We start from the raw sequence: 6,000 nt of genomic DNA on the forward strand, positions 1-6,000 counted from the left end.
CCGCACTGGCCTCCATTTGCTATATTCCTATAATAATAATACACAGTGATGGTTAATTGTATGTGTTAACTTGACTGGGCCACAGGATATCTACACCTTTGGTCAAACATTATTCTGGGTCTATCCATAAAAGTGTGTTTCTGGATAAGATTAACATTTGAATGAACAGACTGAGTAAAGTAGCTTTCCCTCTGTAACATGAGTGGGCCTCAACCAACTTACGGAACATCTATATAGAACAAAAGACTCCAAAAGAGGAAACTCTTCCTCTATGACTTAAGCTGAGACACTGTGGGGATTTTTTGATCTTCAGACTCTGAAACATAGGCTCTTCTTGGGTCTTAAGCCTACCAGCTTTTGGACTGGATCTTACATCACCTGCTCTCCTCGTTAAAAATGGCTAAAAAGCTTTTTGGATAAACTTGGCTACTTTTGGCTAAAGATGGAAATCACCTAATGATATTAGAACTCAGGTCACAATGGATTAAAAATAAGAGACAATTCTAATCTGGCTTCTGATCCAGATGACCATGGGAAGTGCTGGCCTAGCAAAATACTTCTAAGACTGTAATAACACTTCCCATTTAAAATGGGTGAGAAGTAAACATGCTTGGGAAATTTTTGATTTTTTTTTTTTTTTTTTTTTTTTTTTTACTTTCCATTCTACCTGGAATAAATACATCAGAGCAGTTATTTGAATTCATAATCAGCGGGCTTGGACATTTTTACTGAGCTAGTCTTACAATTATGACATCATTATTCTAAAGGTTCCTAATGGCCTTAAAAAAAAAAAAAAAGTGTGGGTGTTACATTATCCAGCAACTACATGTAAGCAACTACATCTCAGACTGGATGCTGGACCTGAGACAATCAGCAAGTCTGAATAAAATCTGAAAATGACTAAATAGAATGAAATCAATGTGAATTATATGATTTGGAGAAGACAGGTGAAGGACATACAGGAATACTATGTACCATTTTTTGCCACATTCTTCCAAGTCTAAAATTATATTGAAATAAAAAATTAAACATTCTAAAATTATTTCAAAATAAAAAATTAATTATTTTAAATCACAAAGTCTTATTTTAACTCATCTCCTCAGGCACTCCACAACTTAGACCACTCTCTCCAGAGCTAGGTTCACAGCTGAATAAATTCATTATCACCACAATTGATTTTTCTTAATTTACCATTTCCCACTTGTTGTGGCTGAAGTATTCATTTTTTAGTTCATTCCCAAGCCCGTGAAAGGGAAAAGGAAGCTGTCTAAAGTGGGATGTGACCATGAAGCCACAACAGTCCCAGGGCTCTGACTGGTTGCCCAGGATGTGCTACAATCAGGAAGCAGAGGGACCTGTTCTTGTCTAGTGTTTGCACAGACTAAGCAATTGCCAACAAAGCAAAACTAAACAGAAAGACACAGTGGTATGACATTTCCCGAGGCACCTCAAAATGTCATTCTTAAGCAGAAAGCAAACAAGGAAAGTTATAACAAAAAGATATAAGTAGTTTCTTGGTCTATTGCCCCCGTTTAGGCACCAGCACTATTTGGCCCTGTCTTTTCTGACTAGAAACCCATACCAAAAACCAGGATGATCATCTACTACTTGGTTTCAGGTAACACAGACTCAAAATCTCATGCCATTATGTCAGTTATATTCTGTAAACCAGCAATCAAATAGCTAGAATGTTTGTGCATCATTTACAGCAAAGGTTTTCTTTCCTTCTTTCTTTTTTTGGGAGGGAAGGGGGAATATTTCTAGAGGAAAACAAATCAGTGACCAGTGGTGGTAGGAAAGAAATACTTCAGGGGTGCCTGGGTGGCTCAGTCAGTTAAGCATCTGACTCTTGATTTCGGCTCAGGTCATGATCTCAGTGCTGTGGGATGGAGCCCCATAGCTGGGCTGTGCTCTCAGCAGGGAGTCTCTGGAGACTCTCTCCCCCTCCTTTTTTCCTCTGCCTCCCCCCTACAATCTCTCTCTCTCTCTCTCTCTCCATATATATATATATATATATATATATATAAATATATATCCCCCCACAAAAAAAAAAAAAATTTAAAAAAAAAAAAAAAAAAAAAAGAAATACTTGAGTTCTCCCCCAGCCCCCACGAGCAAATCATAAAACAAGGGTTTTGTCTTTGATAATCAGTCTTACCTTTTCTGTTCTAGTCCCCTCACTTCAGGAGACCTGCACTTTTTGGTTCCCAGAAAGCCCTGCTTCTATCAAAACCAGAAAGGATCTGATACTTACATTTACCTTCCTGCCCACATCCCCTTATACTGAGATGTTAACTCTTCCAAATGGGTTAAGACTTCTAATTTTGGGGAAGGAAAAGCTTCGTGCTCTTTTAAAAGGATCTGGGACATGGATAGGGAGTGGCAGGAGACTAGTTCTTCTGAGAAGCAAGGCGTTCTTTCCTGACTCCAAAAAACAAAGCAGGGCACCTGGGTGGCTCAGTGGGTTAAGCCGCTGCCTTCGGCTCAGGTCATGATCTCAGGGTCCTGGGATCGAGTCTCACATCGGGCTCTCTGCTCAGCAGGGAGCCTGCTTCCCTTCCTCTCTCTCTGCCTGCCTCTCTGCTTATTTGTGATCTCTGTCAAATAAATAAATAAAATCTTTAAAAAAAAAAAAAAAAAGCATACGTACTTTGCTTCTTCTAGAAAACCACATATGCTGAATCCTAAAGTAAGTCTCCCTAAACCCTTTCCTGGAACAAACCTCAACTCCTCGTTCCCATTTCATTGTCAGGCCCCACCTTCTCCAGCTCCCCTGTTTCGTGTTCATTCTCCCCTTCTGGTTCCATCCCTGACTGGGGCCTGTCTTCTTCTCCTTCTTTGGAGCCTTTATGCCATAACTTTCCTCCTGAATCACTTCACACCTCACCATACCACTTTCTTCTTCTTCAAACGCTCCAGCATCTGAAAAATCTATAGATTAAGGTGGGCGAGGGGCGCCGGGGTGACACAGTCATTGAAGTGACCAGCTCTTGATTTTGGCTCAGGCCTTGATCTCAGGGTCCTGGGATTGAGCTCCACACAGGGCTTCGAGCTCAGCAGGGAGTCTGCTTAAGACTCTCTCTCCCTTCCTTCTGCTCCTCCCCTGTGTGCTCGCTCTTTCGCTCTCTCCCTCTTTCTCTCAAGTAAGTAAATCAATCTTAAAAAATAAAAAGATTAAGGTAGGAAAGAAGAACAGGGGAGCATGAGATCTGCAAAAAACTTCTCATTTGGATCTCAAGAAGAAATTTGTAAGACAGAATCTTAATTCTAAAATAAAAAAAGAATTCACATCTTAAATTGAAAAAGGGGGGTATTGAGGTAAAGTAACCACTGTAATGAACAAGTTAATATGAACATTTTACCAAAATAAAATACAATTGAGTAAACCTCAGTGGTAGTAATGGTAAAAGTGAGAATGAAACAAAAAAAGTTAGTTGGTGAATTTTGTTGATTATGAAGAGAATGTTACTCAGTTAAAAATTCATGTAAAACTATTATAATTTTATTGTTAGATTTTAGAAGAATTATAGAAATTCTCATTCAATGTCCCCTCCAAAGGGGGGGAAATATTGTATTCTAATTAAACTATATTCTAATTAAAATTATATTCTAATTAAATTCCAAACTCAAGAGAAGAGTGTGAATATTTACTACCTGTGTGTTCTCAGGCAAAAGAGTTATCTTCTCAGGGCCTGAGAGAAGCTAAGGTTAACACAGCCAGTCTCTCAGATTCTGGAATGCACAAAGCTTTCAATTTATGCTTATTTATAAAGTAATACCAAGATGTTTATAAATTTGTTAAATATCTTAGACAATATAAATTTTATTTCAATATAAGAACAAATTCTTCAGTTTACAGCTCATTACTTTTCATTACTTTGAGTATCATTCTCTGCTCTTGTAGCAAAATTCACAATTAAAACAAAGAAATCCTAAATTGTGGGTATGCTGTCTTATGGACACATGTTAATGGCATTGTGTCTGTGACAAGTTCATATTTCTGGTCAGACCAAGAGACTCTTGGAGTCCCCTCTTATGAGTTTGTGAGTTTCCCCCAGCACTCTGAGACCAGTGTTGGATCTTTTCTATCCCCACTCTGCCAAGGCCTTCAAATGAGGGGCCACCAATCACCCCCCCCCCAAAAAAAAGCCCCACTCAGCTATAGGATTATGTATCCTTCACTGAAGAATACTCGGGCAGATGAAGAGAAAGAAATACAAACAAATTCCATGTGCATGGTACGTACCTTCACTTCCAGTGGATACTGATTGTGATTGACTTACAGCAATACTCTCTCCAATTCTAACTGAGCAAGGTTACTTAAATATGACATTTTTAAAGCTTTTTAAGGAGCTAATTAATTCATTTGTTGGCTAAATACAAATAAGGTCCATTTTTATTTTCTTAGCCTCAGGCCTAGATTCTCAGATGGCTGTTAGGCCTGTCTAATGACTTCATCTGAATTTCATTTTATTTTCAGTCTACTTTGGAACAATTACATGACCAATTAATATTAGTCATCTCTCAGGAATCACAGACCACGTTCCCATCCGTAAATAGGTACCCCTGCCTGTCCTAATTTCTTCTGGGTCACCACCCATACAAAGGAGTTGAGAATTTCACATGTATGGGTTGATGACATTATTGGTATTTTGGATCTTTTTGTGGATCTATTTCTGGTACATTAATATAAATCACTGTACAACCAAAGTGTAGGATATTTTAGTGCATTCATAAATTTAAAATTAAATTGAGTCTATAAAGAAAAAATAAAGCTTGATTTGACTCACATCATTTGGAAATAGCCTAATATCCCAGCTGCTTCCTGATGATCCTCCTTTTGCCTAATCTAGCCTGAGTTAACTCCAATTAGGAAGTAACAATTAGTGGCCTTTCACACTAGTCCTTGTTAATGAACAACTCACTCCAGATACACTGGAAAACTCAAAGAAGTCATGTTATTTGGTCAGTAAGTCCCCTTTGTCAATGAATAATACTATGAGCCTCCCAGACAACAGAACAAAACAGCTTAGATATTAACCTAGCATTTGCCTGACTCAGCATAATCAGTGTGGTTTTTGAAAGGGGGAAATTGCTTTTACAGGTTCTCTTGTATTGAGAAAATCAGTCTTAGGGATTTCCTTCACTCTGTCCTAAGCCAATCCTTCTCTCTTATTTTCCTTTTTCTTCTTTGCCTTTCTTCCAGTCCATCCACTATCCGGCCCTACCTCCATTAATTGAGAGGCACTAAATTGGTAGAGAACAATGAATTTACTTTGTAGGCCAGCAAACTGGAAACTAATTTCATTCATTAGGTAAAAGCACTACCTTTCCCCCTTCAATAAAATTTTGCCATGATTTTTTATGGTTCCACTCTGCATTTCTTAAAAATGTCTGTTTAAACCCTGTGAGTTCTATAAATAAAAATATTTATCCATTTTTTTAAATTACAACTAAAAAGTCTAGCAGTCCAGTTGCAAATCACCCAGAGGGCTCAATGTTTTACTGAAACATGAGAGGGGGACTTGTATAATTTGTTCGCATGAAGCAATGGTTTATAGCACAGGATGCAAATAGGAAATTTTATCCTCTGCTTCTGGATGATCACTCTGAAACTGGAATCCATTCATTCAAGCATCTTAAAATGATAAACACTATTTCCATCTATGTATCTTAGACATGGAGAGCAGGAGCAGATGTGTACCCAGTTGTGGCTCTAATTCAAAAAAATTGTGACCTTTCTGGGGCAGATACCTAAATCACTTAACTCATGAAGGGGCAACTGACCAAGACAAAGGAGTCAAAGAAGGCTTCCCTGAAGAAAATATTCTTAATCTGAAGAATGAGTAGAGATTAAAAGTGAACAATGAGTTCACAATAGCCAAACTATGGAAAGAACCTAGATGTCCATCAACAGATGAATGGATAAAGAAGATGTGGTATATATATATATATATATACCACATCTTCTAATCTAATATATATATATATATATATATA

Source organism: Mustela nigripes, chromosome 10 (genome assembly GCF_022355385.1).
Source record: "Mustela nigripes isolate SB6536 chromosome 10, MUSNIG.SB6536, whole genome shotgun sequence".
Classification (NCBI taxonomy): Eukaryota; Metazoa; Chordata; class Mammalia; order Carnivora; family Mustelidae; genus Mustela; species Mustela nigripes.